The sequence below is a fragment of the Apium graveolens genome, chromosome 3 (genome assembly GCF_009905375.1).
Source record: "Apium graveolens cultivar Ventura chromosome 3, ASM990537v1, whole genome shotgun sequence".
In the NCBI taxonomy this organism is placed as follows: Eukaryota; Viridiplantae; Streptophyta; class Magnoliopsida; order Apiales; family Apiaceae; genus Apium; species Apium graveolens.
The window spans coordinates 140,223,143-140,239,923 of record NC_133649.1 but is presented as its reverse complement, the minus strand read 5'-3'; positions in this window follow the sequence as shown (position 1 = coordinate 140,239,923).

The following is a 16,781-nucleotide window of genomic DNA, read 5'->3' as shown; positions in this document are numbered from 1 at the left end:
GTGCGGTCCCGGTGCGCTGGCATCTCCTCAAGCTTAGTGTTGACATACTAAACCAAGGTCTCAAGTCTCGCAGTCATCTACTCCTTGGGCTTCCCTTCATAGTTTCGGCTGTCCGGGTACACGTTCTTCAGTCGGTCTATCAGTCGGTCGTACTTGCCCTGAAGCATATCAAACTCGCGCCTCAACTCAGCATACACGGAGAAAGCAATAGTGGCGTCCAACCCAGAAGGTGCCGAGGAATGCGCCCTTTGCTGACAAACCAATAAGAGGAGTATTAATAATAAATTTACTTAACCTACTCTCTCGCATATTATCTATAGCCTATACGTAAATCCTATAACCTATTTGGGCTGTCCAGGGACTCTAAACCGTAGCTCTGATACCAAAACCTGTCACACCCCCAACTTAACAAACAAAATAAATATAACTATTACAATATTTAGAAGAAAGTAAACATAACCAAATCCAAGATCTTACAGTTTAGGGTTTGGAACAGCCCAACACTACCATCTATTACAACTGATTTTATTATCGAATCCTCACACAAAACTATCTCTTATTTTACCTGAGCTCGAACATACGCATCAGCGTCACAGGTCTTACGTGTTGTCTACTTGAATCTAACCATAGCTGCTAGTTGTAATATCAGGGTAAAGCAAGGAGTGAATCAAATGCTCAACAAGTGCTAAACAATACGGTACAAAGCATAAATTGAGATATATATTAAAGAATGACAATGTGAAGACATAACCAATAATGTCAAGAGATAAAACTTTGGGTGATGGCATCATTTGCTTGTATCAAAACATTTTCAAAATCATACTTTAATCAAAATCATTTTATGACGCTACGGATTACAGACGGTGATCAGCCGCGAAATAATCCCGAACCTCGCTAGGTTCTAAAACATTAATGGGATCCCTAGGCAACTTTTAAGCCTACAATATAAGTGTGGAAAGGACTCGCGTCTCAGTCCAGATCCACTATTCAAAGAAAACATTTATCCCCTTTTGGGATTGAAAAAAAATCCACATTTTAATCATTTCAAAAACCGATGCCGATTGATAATAAAATCTCTTAAACAGTATACATTTTTATCAAGGGATTATAGATCAACTTTGAAATATTAGAAATATGTCACAAAATCTCAAGGCCATGATCCACTAGACTTTACTCTATTAGGGTAACTGAAAGGTTTCCATATACAAGAACTTGGACAAGGAAATTTAGCAAGGCTATTGAATATTATGAAAGAGTAATGCCAAACTAGGCTTAGAGCAAGGATTCTAGGCAAGGTATAGGTATTATAACATCAAGAAGATGAGCATCAAAGGTTACAAGAAGACTAGAGGTGTTAAGGTGTAATGTAAGTGATCATTAGCTTAAGGTATATCAGGATGTCAAACTTTAGGGTAAGAAAGAGGGGTATCAATCAATCAAGAACAACTTTGATGGATATCTGGCTTTTAGGTATCAAGGTAATGTTTCTATAGGAGTTCAAGCATCAGGGTGAGATATCAATACTTTAGGAATCATTAGCATGATAATCAAGAGGATCAATCAAGTATTATAACGACTCTTTATTTTATCATGGCATACCAATTACTTTAATATACGATCATGATAAGACTTTTGATCTACTTGCAATATGTACTTGAGGGTTCATGGCATTTCTATATAATTCAAAGATAAACTTAAGAAATGCTTGGTTCAAGTATATCAAAATGACTCAGGATATTCGCATCAATATATATGAATTATTTGTAGTGAATACGAAAGACAGGTTGAATCACTTGCCTTGAGAAAGGCTGGTCTGGTCTGGCTGGTAGGAGCAACTGGAAGCTTCACTCGACCTTTATGGCAAGTTTACCCTCGTCTCGAGATCCTACATAAATAATAATAATTCTCATTATAATATATTCTCACCAACTCAACCTATTTACAACCTGAAATTAAACACAAATGGCACTTAGGCCTATATGCACGCAATTTATATTCACCTTATAAATATAATTGTACACATAGCCACATATACTCACATATCATATTTTAATACCAAATAATATCACATACACCATAATGCAACACTAGACTTGGATGATCTCGACTCACAACTTAAGTCACTTGGTCGCTATACTAGATATAGTCTCTAAATTTTGGCTTCCTTACTCAATGTGCCTTTACTAATATATCCAAAACCTATTGACCCTCACTTGGGCCTTTTACTCTACTGGATTTATACTATCTTGTAACCATAGTGGTCAACCTAGGTCTTACTCCTAAGTGTTCTAAAACTATCTAATAAGTGAAAGTGCTCACTGGAGTAAATTTCAGAATGACATCTATGGTTTCTTGAGTGTATTAGACACCCTTAAGCTACAAGTTTACCTCCAAAACTTTTACACTAGACTCTTATGACCATAAGGCATCTCCCAAACTTGATGTGGCTCAAGGGCCTAACTTGGGCCTCCTTGGGCCTAAGCTTAAAGTCCATGGTTCCCCTGTTTTTCTGGGCAGAAAACTCCCTGACTTGAACTAACTTGTGGCACATGGTTCTTACTCAATTCCTATGAACTATGGTTGGAAAAACTTCTCTGACACTTCCTATAACTAAGGCCCAACAGGGCCTAATGAGGGCCTACCCATGACATGGTCAAAACTTCCTATTTCTAAGTTGCAACAAAATTGTCCCCTGCTGGACAGATTTTGTGATTCCACTTGTGCACCTAACCAAACGACTTGCAAACCTCCAAACAACACCTAAACCCTTTTATATACTCCTAATGCTAGCTTCTGGTGGATTGGGCCTCAAAGTTCACAACAATGACATGGTCAAAACTCACTCTAAACCTCAGGGTACTAAACTGATTTTCTGCAGAAACTAAGACTCTCCTTTCTCCAAGGTTTTTACTTGACAAACTCAACCACCAACAACTCAAATACCCAAACCATGACTTAACTATGGTGATCTACTGAAATAACTCCCTTACACTCAAAATAATCTTGGTGGAGATCATCCTTACCTAAGGTGCGACATGGCAAAACAAAGGAAATCACATTACACAATTTACAAGTCATCAAGTTTTTGAAAATAACAAGTTATATATTCTTATAAAATATATATACGAATTATTACCACATATCAAGGAGCACTAATCAAGATTAATACCTTATCCCTACTGAAATTAAAGCTTACTAACAAAATCTTTCCAAATGATCAAAATCTTCCAACATTCCAAGAGAAATCTACATGCATGCATGACTTCGAGTCTTACAAACCAAAACTACATATTTTCTAAATGTATTTTACCATGAAATCGACAAGCAAGCCTATCATAAGCTATATCTAGATGATCACTTAGCATGAAAAGGGTTTTATCAAGTTTTTGATCCAAAATTTATGTTATCACCATCAAAACACATAAAAATGAAACAAGGCAACAAAATATTCTCAAGAACCATTCATTCGGCTCCCTCAAGGTCATGGCCGAATGAAGTGGAAGGGAAATGGCCATTCAACATCAAGAGTCTCTTCCTCAAGACTTGGCATTTCACCATTCCTTGTAGTCCTCTCAAAAACAACCTTAAATCCATAAGAATCAAGATTGTACTTTGAGTTCCAACTAAAACTTTGACATGCAAACGTAAAACTTAAACTTTTCACTCAAAACTCTTTGAATTATATATGATCATGATATAGGAAGTAATATTTACTTGTATGGAAGGTGGGAGCTTGGATGAGGAATGAAGAAAAGGGGAGGGGGTAGGGTTTCGGCTGAAAAACCGAGAGGAGAGGGGGAGGGCCGAGAGGAGAGGGGGAGGGAGGAGGAGTGTGGAAATGGTGGAGTGAAAGTGGAGTGTTTGTCATGTGTACTTGGTTTTTATTTGCCCACAACTGAGTGGATGAGAGAAATTACAAGAATAACCTTCCATCATAGTTAGGTAGATTTGCATGCAAGGACAAAATGGTAATGTGACTAGTAGAATGAAAGTGAGTGGGGTTGGAAATGCCTTCCTTGCCCCTTGGTTGAATAGAAGAGAATTTGCATGCAAGGATAACCATGTAATTTGATAATTATTAATCAACTAATTTTCAAAGATTTATTTTTATATAATAAAATAAAAGTTCAAAAATTATAAATTTTATACCATAAAATAACTTGGATTTTTAGTGATTTTATAAAATCACTTTCAAAATTTGTGAACAAAATATCTTTTAAAAGAAAATTTCTCCAAGTCTTAGAATATTCCTTATAAATCAAAAATAAAGGAAATAAATAAACTTTTGCTTTGAAAATTCATCTACTACACATAAAAAAAATTATAATGCAGAAATTCTCACTAACACAAACGTACAATCATAGAACATATTTACTTTCGGCTTTAATATTATACCAAATCCACAAATAATATTACACGAAAATGCCGGTCGTAACATCGGTATGTAATGCACCCGATGTTAAAAGCCTGTTTAACATCGGTTTAAAAAAAATCGATATTGAATATAAATCTGACATCGGTTTTATATAGTATCTGTTGTCTATGTTCAGCTTTAAAATAATAACAAATAAATGCTTTTCACTTTAACATCGGTTATTTATGCTAATCGTTGTCTATAGCCATTTCTAAAAAATTGACTAAATAAATGTTTCAGTTCCCCCGCTGAGTACCCAAATTTCCCCTTAACAAAAAAGTTAAAATTTATTTCCCCCTTCCCCCTTTACTCATACATCGACTATCTCTCTATCTCTCTCTCTCTATCTCTATCCCCATCTTTATCTCCCTCCCTCTCTCCCCCAAACCTCAACTGCGACTTCACTTCCCTTATCTCTCTCTTCCCCCACACCCCAAGGCGACTCTGTCTTCTCTCTCTTTCCTCTATCTCTCGAACTCGCTCTCATAAACCCTAATTTACACTAGTACATATTTTACATTCAAATTATACCTAATTAAGCACCAACTTACGCTTTGAATTGGTAAGATTAGACAAAAATCATAGATTTGAGGATCTTCGAAACTTTGGGTATCGTTCAATTAAGTTTTAATTTCAAATTTGATTCGTTAAATTTGAACTAGTCTCTAATTTTCAATTTTTCTTTCTCTTTAGTCTATTTTTGTTCACAAAATTGCTGCTTTTGAAGATTAAGGATCTTTGTGAAGATTTGGTTTTGGAGCTTTGGGTTCGTCAAGAAAGATTTCCCTATTTCTTGAGCTTTTAATCCATCTTTGTTCCTTTCATTATGCTTGTTTGATGCTTGTTATTATATAGAGCTATTTTTTTTAGTATTCGAAGTCGTTAAGCTTTTTTTGAATATGGAGAAGTTTGTCTTTTTGGGTTGTAGTGATTGTCCCTTACGATTGTTTGCGCTTAATGTTGAATCAAAACTGTGTGATATCCTTGTTTGAGATAGAGAAGATGCCTAGTCGTAAGTTCACCCACTCTGTTTGATGTCCACCAAGCTGGGGTATGAATCTAGATTTTCAGTCATTTAGTGAAATAAACAAATATCTTGCAAGATCCTTTATTTTTTAGTTTTTATGCTCGAAAAAGATTATAAATTTGGTAAACTGATATGGTTGTGTGGCTCATCTAAAAACCAGGTGCTTCCTCCAAATTTCATTAAGCTTGCCAAAGATGTGTACATGCCTGATTTCATTGCAGCTTCTGATTGTATGCTTGGTGAGTTGTCCTGGTAAATAATGTACTTAAAGTCTTAATCATACATGCGTAACCATATGTGTAATTCTGTATTATTTCTCTTAATGGTAAATTCTGTTGAAATTATTCATTCCAAGTGCTGATTATTCATATATTTTAATTGAAGGGTCTTGTAAAGAGATTGGATTTGAGTCATGTGATGTATAGTGTACATGTGTTACCTTGATCTTTAAGTTTTAAGAGCTATTCATTTCATCTAGTAGAAATCTCAAGTTTTATCGTCAGTGGCCCAGATATTGTTCTATGCGCTATATGTTTGTTGAGTACTTGAGTTGGTGTTTATGTTTTTAGAGAATTTTATTTATTCTCTGTGTTTGCTACGCTTTGGTAGGCATTTTCAGCTTTTTGTCTCTATATCTTTGGAACTTATAATTTTGTTATTCATTGTAGGGCATACATCCCTCTATTAAGGCGGCAGTTTGAGAGTTCTTGCTAGGATGCTTTGATTCCAACAACACCTATGTTGAGCAAGATGAGCGAGATGAGTTAATTGGTTTTTTCTTATTGCTCGAACTATTCTCATTGAGTTATTCAAACATTAGGACAGAGACAAAAGGGGGTGATAGCAAGATCTGTTTTCTTTAGGCCAGGATGTCCTTTAGCATTTGAATTGGCAAAGCACCCTGTTATTCTTAAAGTTAATGATTGGTTGTTTTGTCATGGAGGCCTTCTACCGTACCATGGTAGATTCTTTATTCTACTAGTCTACTAAATTTTTTTAATTTTGAAGCTGGCTCATGATTCTTGTCGTACTATTGCAGCTGCCTATGGTATAAAGAGGTTGAATAAGGAGGTCTCGACTTGGATGAGAGGCCTTAGTGAGAGTAATGACCATCAGAAACTCCCTTTTATTGCCACCAGAGGATATGACAGTGTTTTGTGGAACCGTTTATACTCTCAAGATTTAGGGGAGTTGGAAGACTATGAGACTACATGAATTTCTAAATTGTGATCACCGTTATTGCAGCTTGCAGCAAGGCCTGGATCTCCTGAGTCTTTACAACAACTTGTGGAGATTGCTAGGAATCCTTCTTCTAGTGCACTGGTTTATCTGGTCTTGTTATCGGGAAAGAGGATAACCTAACACACTCTAGAGACAGAAAGGTCAACAGAAGTGCCATCTTCTCCACTTTGCTCTGTCTCTCTGTTAGTGTATACAGAAAATATTTATTTGAAGTATATACATTTATTTCTGGCCAGTTTAATTGAGAATCATTTGAATGTTTACATGTTGTCTAATATTATATATTGTGAACAATCTAGTATCAAATGGGATACAGAATATTAGATTGTTAAATACGGTTATATAATATAATAAGGTTCACAGCACAGGTGGTGTTGGACAATCCACTGGTATGGCTGTAGTATTATTTAGATTAGTTTATATTGACTAATAAATAATACTAGTATACTTTGTGTATATTGAACATGATCAAATTTAGAATTGTTCCCTTAATACTAATTAAGAAGGAGAACTAAGATTCTATGTTATTATTAATGCTTAGGTTCTTAATCCGGAAATAATAATTGACACGTGTATATTATTTACATGCTTTGATTTATATATGAAGTAATTCTTTTGAATTATATCATTATATTTTGGGTGATGGAATTATATACATGGTGGATATTATTTATTGAAGGAATCCATGTCCTGATAATATTCAGGTTAATGATGTCCCCTTGAAAGCTCAAAAAGATTTAATTATGTGAAACCATGCAGGTGGAATTTATTCTGGCATAATTAAATAAAGGTTGAGTGGATGATCAAGGATAAAAGATATTAATTAAATAAATTATCAGTAATTTATTTAATTAATGGACATGTAATATTTTAAATATGGGGAATTTAATAAGCAAATAATATTGGAACCGAATTAATTAAATTGCGGTATTAGGAAAGGTAGTGCAAATATTAATTCGTTAGTGGATTGAATTAATATTTAATTACATTGGGTTAGGCTCAAGATGTAATTAGAAGGTCCAACCTAATTATCCATGGTCCCTATTGTTGCCTATATATATTCTTATTCTCTTCTTGCTTGGTAGTGTGTGAAAACATATTGTAGCCACCAAGGAGCAAGAAGAGAGGATAACTTGAGAAGACGGAGGCCACACTTCGCTCAAGGGAATTTGGGAATACAATAGAAGAGCGTGGAATCAACCATTAATAAGGTGATTTGTTTTTCGTAATCTTTATCGTAAAACATAGTAACACCCCAAGTCCGTGGTTCCCAACAATTGGTATCAAGAGCCTGGTAATGGGTTCTACGTTTTATGATATAATGTCCATGTCGTAATTATATATGTGTGTATATAGTGTTTTGCTTGTATTGGTTTTGATGCACGTTGTTAATCCACTATTATGGCCATGTATATTTTAATTATATGTTTGGATCCCACGTGGTTTAATCGTGGTTAATTTTTTGTTTTGGTTTCCACGTGGTTTAATCGTGGTTGTAATTTACACGAGGGTTAATCGTGTTAGAATAGATTTTACAAAATTAGTTTTGTATTAGATCTATTTTTTTGTAATTGTTTCGGGTATTTTGAAAAAGTTATGTGCGATCGGAAATCAATTCTGGTGGTTTTTTGTTCCGCTGTGCAATTACAAGGGGCTGCAGTTGGTGTTTGGATCAAACAAACCAAAACAAAACTCAACAGAAAAGGAACTGGCGGCTGGCGCGTGCAAAATCTGGAGAAACAGGGGTAACGCAGGCCGGACCTGTGCAACAGGTGAAGTTATGGCGGTAACGCAAGCTGAACCTGCGCAACATGCCTATTTTGGCTGTAACGCAGGCCGTACCTGCGCAACACACCCAGATTGGCTGTAACGCAGGTCTGGCATGCGCAACAGGTGCTGGCGGCAGAAATCTTTTTCTCGAGAGCTGGATTTTTTTTTCAAAAGGCCATAATAGTGGAAAATTTATTTTAATTTTTTCCATTAATTTTTTAATTATTGCTTTAAATTTATTGATTATGTGTTTTGTTAATTATGTGTGTAATTCCTTTAAAATTGCATGTTTAACATAATTAGGACGACATGAACATAAATTTTATTTATTGCTTTAATTAAATGTTATATGTTGCTAAAATTATGTGTGTATTTTGAATGCATGTTAGACATAATTGTAACGACATAGGGCCCCATTTAATTTTAAAATTCCTCAATTTTAATAAAAATTCTATGTGGGAGAGGGAATTAATATGAAATTAAATCCCATGGTCTCCATTATTGTTTGTATGTAATTTAACATAAAGACGAATATAAATTATATATACGTCACCCATCGTGGCATGTAATTTATGGTGTCTAGAATGTTATAGAAATTACTAGAACAAACTTCTTAAATTAATAAATTTTAAAAAGGAATAAATACGAATTTTCTTTATTTCTGATATGGGGCGATTTTGTCAAAAACGGGTTCATCGAACTTGTAAGGTTGTGGGTATTAAGCGAGACCGATGTGACTCTTCCACTACCTGGAAATAAAACCATTGATGAATATTAAATTGAAGTATTCTATTCAAGGTAAAATTACGAATATTGGAAGGTATACACGCCGCCCATCGTGGCGTACCAAGTTCCATAGATTTCGAATAATTTAAGATTTGATGATGGTATACACTTAGCTATGAAAAATAATATAGTCCACCCCAACGTGGCATATTATTTAGTAATAGGACCGAAGTAACATTTAAACAAAATTAGGTGGTATACATGTCACACATCATGGCGTACCAGAAACTTATGGTGTTTGGATGTTAGTGCATTTAATTTTAATAATTGTTAGAGGAATCAATAGCTCTTAATAATTAATGCACCCTTATGTGATGTTTTTATGCATGATTCTCAGGATAAAATGGGCTTTAATCCACTATTCACCATACTTAAGGATAACAAACTTACCGGACCTAACTATATTGAATGAAAACGAAATTTGGACATTGTGTTGACTGCTGAGGAGTACAAGTTTTGCACTTATGAACCCAAGCCTGATCAGCCTGCTGCTGATGCTCCTGAAGATGAGAAAGAGTATTATAAACGGTGGATTAAGGCTGATGAGATGTCGCGATGTTACATTCTGGCACCAATGTCGGGTGTTTTGCAGCATCAGCATCAATCTATGGCCACTGCTTCGGATATGCTCTTTAATCTCAAGGAACTTTTTGGAGATCAAAATAAGGCTGCTAGGCAAGTAGCCATGAAGGCTTTAATGAACACTCAGATGGCTGAAGGCACACCTGTAAGGGATCATGTTCTCAAGATGATGTCACATCTGAATGAGATAGAGATCCTTGGTGCTGAACTTGACGGGGAAACCCAGATTGACATTATCCTTATGAGCTTGTCCAAGAGTTTTGAGCAGTTCTGCTTGAATTACAACATGAACAAGAGGCAGTATAGTCTCGCGGAACTACTGACAGAACTTCAGGCAGCTGAAGGATTATTTCGGCAGAGTGTTCAAGTGAATGTGGCTGAGAAAGGTTCTTCCTCTAAACCGAAAGGTATTAAGAAGAAGAAGAAGGCTCAGACACAGAAAGCTGTGAAGGCAGTGGGAGTTCAGGGTGGTGTGAAAAAACCTAAGGGAAAGTGCTTCAGATGCAAACAGTCAGGTCACTGGAAACAGGATTGTCCTCTTCCAAAGAAGACAAACAATACCGGTATATCTCTTTCTCTAGTTACAGAAACATTTATAGCGGCTATATCTACGAGCACTTGGTGTGTAGATACAGGAGCCACTGATCATGTTTGTAATTCTATGCAGGGGTTCCGGCTATTCAGAATGCTTAGAGATGGTGAGATATACGTGTTCATGGGAGATGCTACGAAAGTAGCAGTAGTTGCAGTAGGAGTTATTCATTTATCTTTTGGTTCTGATAGGATTTTGGTTTTGAATAATTGTCTTTATGTACCTTCTTTTAGAAGGAATTTAATTTCGGTTTCTAAACTTGCTTTGGATGGTTATAATGTTTGTTTGGATCGTAATGTTTCTATTATGATGAATAAACGAATTATATGTTCTAGTACATTGCAAGACAATTTGTATATAATTAATCCTAGTCAACCTGCACTGCAACTGCAATTTAGGGAATTGAACAACACATCTACTAACTCTAATAAAAGAAAGGAACCTTCTAGTATGAACCAAACATATCTTTGGCACTTGAGATTAGGTTATATTAACTTAAGGAGGATTCAAAGACTGGTAGTAGACGGGCCTTTAAGCTCATTGGCAGTGGAGCCATTTCCAGTTTGTGAATCCTGCTTAGAAGGTAAAATGACTAATAGGCCTTTCAAGGCAAAGGGGAATAGAGCCAAACAACTGTTAGAATTGGTTCACTCTGATTTATGTGGACCCATGAATATCCAAGCAAGAGGTGGTTATGAATATTTCGTCACTTTCATTGATGTTTATTCTATATATGGGTACGTTTATTTGTTGTGTCGTAAGTCTGAGTGCTTTGATAAGTTCAAAGAGTACAAAGCTAAAACGGAGAAGCGACTTAATAAAAGTATCAAGTCACTACGATCAGATCGTGGTGGCGAATACTTGCTTGGAGGATTTAGGGAATATTTATCAGAAAATGGGATAGAATCCCAGTTAACTGCACCAGGCACACCCCAGCAGAACGGTGTAGCAGAGAGAATAAACCGAACTCTTTTAGAGAGTGTTAGATCGATGATGAGTTATTCGGATTTACCCAAGTCCTTTTGGGGACATGCCTTAGAGACAACAGCTTATCTTCTGAACTTAGTACCTTCTAAGTCGGTTCCTAAAACCCCCTTAGAATTGTGGACCGGGGATAAACCGAGTCTAAGACATATTCGAATATGGGGTTGTCCAGCACATGTGTTGAACAAGAACGCGACTAAGTTAGAATCTCGTACAGAAGTAAAGTTATTTGTAGGCTACCCCATGGGAATGAAAGGATATTTATTTTATAGTCCGAAGAATCGGGATGTCATTGTTAGCACCAATGCAAGATTCTTAAAGGAGGAATATATAATGAATCACAAACCCATGAGTAGTGTCGTTTTAGAGGAACTAGTGGGAGGGACAGTTAATACCCATGAAGCTGTAGTACAAGTAGAACAACCACAACAAAATGTACAACCTGTCACTAATACCGCACCAGTGCCTCGTCGTAGTGGGAGGGTTGTTCAACAGCCTGATAGATTCATGTTTTTGGGAGAGTCTTCAGACGTGATCTCTGGTGAACATGATGATGATCCCCGTACATACGAAGAGGCAGTACAAGATAAAGATGCAGATGTTTGGCAAAAGGCGATGGAATATGAGATAGAATCAATGTATTATAATCAGGTCTGGGAGCTCATGGAACCACCCAAAGGTATAAAACCTATTGGATGTAAGTGGATCTACAAGAAAAAGAGGGGATTAGATAAAAAAGGGAAAGCCTGGAAAGCAAGACTTGTTGCGAAAGGGTATACTCAGAAAGAAGGTATCGATTATGAGGAAACCTTTTCACCGGTAGTCATGCTTAAGTCAATCCGTATTCTTTTATCTATAGCAGCTCATCTCGATTATGAGATTTAGAAAATGGATGTCAAGACAGCTTTTCTTAATGGAAGTCTTGAAGAACCCATCTATATGCAGCAACCAAAAGGATTCATTAAGGAAGGCCAAGAGCATCTGGTATGTAAGCTTAAGAGGTCTATTTATGGACTTAAACAAGCTTCTAGAGACTGGAATATTCATTTTGATCAGGCAGTCCAGTCATATGGATTTGATCAAAGTCCAAGTGAATCGTGCGTGTATAAGAGAAGTGCAGGTAATACAGTGGTTTTTCTAGTACTATATATAGATGACATTTTACTCATTGGAAACAATGTTGAGATGTTATCATCAGTAAAGGCATGGTTGTTCAAACAATTTGACATGAAGGACTTAGGTGAAGCGACATACATCCTTGGGATCAAAGTTATAAGGGATCCCAAGAAAAGGATGTTGGCTTTATCCCAAGAGCCCTACATTGATGAAGTATTAGCTCGTTTTAACATACAGAACTCCAAGAAAGGTTTTCTACCTTTTAAGCATGGAGTTGCTCTATCTAAGAAGCAGTGTCCTTCGACACCTAAGGATATAGAGAGCATGAAAGCAGTTCCTTATGCTTCAGCATGTGGAAGCTTAATGTATGCTATGTTATGTACGAGGCCTGGCATCTGCTTTGCTGTAGGCATGGTTAGTAGATATCAGTCGAACCCAGGTCAGGAACATTGGAGTGCAGTAAAAACTATACTCAAGTACCTGAGAAGGACTAAGGAGTATATGTTAATTTACAAGGCCTCAGATCTATTTCCTTTGGGATATACTGATTTAGATTTCCAATCAGATAGGGATAAGAGGAAATCAACCTCGGGATATGTTTTTACTTTGGGAGGTGGAGCCGTTATATGGAGGAGTGTAAAGCAGAAATGCATTGCAGACTCCACCATGGAGGCCGAGTACGTGGCGGCCTCTGAGGCTGCCAAGGAGGATGTATGGTTCTGGAACTTCCTTTTGGACTTAGATGTGGTACCTAATTTGCCTAGGAGCTTGACAGTGTATTGTGATAACACTGGTGCTGTGGCAAATTCAAAGGAACCGCGAGACCACAAAGCAGCTAAACATATTGAACGTAAGTATCATCTCATACGAGGAATCGTAAAGCGAGGGGATATACTTGTGGCTCACATATCATCAGAAGACAACCGGGCAGATCCTTTCACAAAGAGCTTGCCAGCCAAGATTTTTGACAAGCATGTGGAAGCGATATGAGTCAGATGGATGGACACAAAGATTTTTATGTAATAGTGGATTAAATAAACACTGATGTACACATAGAATATTTTGAGTATAAGTGGGAGATTGTTAGTGTATACTGAAAATATTTATTTGAAGTATATACATTTATTTCTGGCCAGTTTAATTGAGAATCATTTGAATGTTTACATGTTGTCTAATATTATATATTGTAAACAATCTAGTATCAAATGGGATACAGAATATTAGATTATTAAATACGGTTATATAATATAATAAGGTTCACAGCACAGGTGGTGTTGGACAATCCACTGGTATGGCTGTAGTATTATTTAGATTAGTTTATATTGACTAATAAATAATACTAGTATACTTTGTGTATATTGAACAGGATCAAATTTAGAATTATTCCCTTAATACTGATTAAAAAGGAGAACTAAGATTCTATATTATTATTAATGCTTAGGTTCTTAATCCGGAAATAATAATTGACACGTGTATATTATTTACATGCTTTGATTTATATATGAAGTAATTCTTTTGAATTATATCATTATATTTTGGGTGATGGAATTATATACATGGTGGATATTATTTATTGAAGGAATCCATGTCCTGATAATATTCAGGTTAATGATGTCCCCTTAAAAGCTCAAAAAGATTTAATTATGTGAAACCCTGCAGGTGGAATTTATTCTGGCATAATTAAATAAAGGTTGAGTGGATGATCAAGGATAAAAGATATTAATTAAATAAATTATCAGTAATTTATTTAATTAATGGACATGTAATATTTTAAACATGGGGAATTTAATAAGCAAATAATATTGGAACCGAATTAATTAAATTGCAGTATTAGGAAAGGTAGTGCAAATATTAATTCGTTAGTGGATTGAATTAATATTTAATTACATTGGGCTAGGCTCAAGATGTAATTAGAAGGCCCAACCAAATTATCCATGGTCCCTATTGTAGCCTATATATATTCTTATTCTCTTCTTGCTTGGTAGTGTGTGAAAACATATTGTAGCCACCAAGGAGCAAGAAGAGAGGATAACTTGAGAAGACGGAGGCCACACTTCGCTCAAGGGAATTTGGGAATACAATAGAAGAGCGTGGAATCAAGCATTAATAAGGTGATTTTCTTTTCGTAATCTTTATCGTAAAATGTAGTAACACCCCAAGTCCGTGGTTCCCAACACTCTCAACAGCCAAGTCATGATAAGAATTATGTGCTCTTTTGCTATATAATCTTACTGTTGTCTGTTTATGCAGCAAACTACTGGTCTATCTGCAGCAACCCGGGAAGAGTATTATCTTTTAGATTCCGTGGAACCAGATCCAGTTGGATTTCATAATCAGGTGTGTCCATAAGAGCCATTAACATCAAAATGATTTAAGACTCTTTAGTAACACAGTGTTTTCCCTTGATATTACTTGTAAGAGAAAATCGTTTTAGAACTTGGCTTAAAATACTTGGTATCTGATCTTTAATTTGACCGGTTTCATAACTATGCAGCAGTATTTACTATAAATAGATAACTAAATATTCCCTCATGTACTTCAAATCCATTTTGATTAGCCTATTGCACCAGTTCCTTCATTACCATAGTTTATGATATTTTATCCATGAAATAAAAAAAGATTAATTGCACTTTTGCTGTTGAAAACCAGATAGATTGAAGGAGGGTTAAAAATTTTCAAAGTTCTTGTTGGAAAAGCTCTGATACTATATAACAGTATAAGTTATGATTTAGAGTTTTGTATTTTGTAGTGTTTCTTAGCTGGATTTAAAGTATGCCTGTCTTAATATTTTTCATTCAGGTGTTTGTCAAAGCTAACAAACCGAGGGCTTACTTCAAGAGGTTTCAATTTAAGTTTAAGAGAAGGCGAGGTAAACATTCATAGACAGTCGTCATTTACATCCTAATAATGCTAGGCATACAACAGGTGAGGTTGCCGAGAGGATTTGGTGTCTTTACATATTTCACGTCTGTGGCTCCCGTATAATGAATGAAGCTAGTAGCAGTTAAGGCAGATCCATGTTGCAGATGGTAAAAGCTTCTGAACTAAATTGCTACTCATATTATTTGTTTATTCTGTAATTTCATTATCTTATCAAAACATATATAGTCTTGTGCTAAAAAAAGTAAATTTTTGTAACAGTCCTCTCAAACTTTGCAAGAATTATATGAAGGAATCTAATAATATAAATGTCGCCCACCAGGTCAGGTTATACTTAAAGGCAAGTACAGTCTGTTCTTCTTTTTTATGTGTAGTAGTTACTCACATTCTCCTTTTCCCTCCAACAATCTATTTATCTGGATAAATTTCTACAAGAAGTAGCATATATCACCTTTAATGAATTTTATATATTCTTAAAGTTGCTCTTTTTCACTAATGATGTTACAATACCAGAGTCAAGTGTCATGCCTTTTCCATTAGTAGGGACCATGAAGAATCTGAGGTAGGGAAACAGAGTTCAATAGGCTATGTTAGAGAATATTATGAGAATGTTATCAAATTTGATCTAGACTGATGCCCACCAGGGCCAGGCCAACAAAGGATACATAATACAATTCTCTGTTAATTGTATCTGAAGAATATTCACTGCTTTTAATCTGTAGATTACAATATCTTCATTCTTTTACATCTATCTTTCAGCCAACTGGACAGGATTATTCAGTTGAACCTGCTGAAAGCCGAAGACCCTTCAGGGCTCTACTTGATGTTGGCCTTTTAAGGACTACTACAGGCAATCGTGTCTTTGGTGCCCTTAAGGTATGAATTGGTATATAATGAAATATTAACTATAATTGTACATGATCCATCTTTTTTTCACAGTAATGTTACATTACTTGATATAGAATCTCTGTATCTATGTACCTTTTTTTATCTGTACTATAATATTGGTATTATTTACAATTTTCGCAAATACTACTGAAATACAATAATCTATCTTGTTGCTCCCACAAGTTATGTTGTGTATTAAATTGATTTAAATGGTTTCAGTTATGGGTATACTTTTTTCATTTTACCCCACATTTTATCGGGAAATATTACTGTCTTGGATGAAGGAGTCCTAGTCACTATATGTCTCTATGTACTAAATGTCAGCATGTAATACTGAGTGTGACTTAGGTCTCAATTAGAAAGTGTATGTCTGGTGTACAAGTAATATGGTATTGGTAGCATGTGATTGCTTGTATTTGTGCATATATACTAGAACTTATTCGGTTGTTAATTGTAGGGTGCTTTGGATGGTGGCGTTGACATTCCTCACAGTGAAAAAC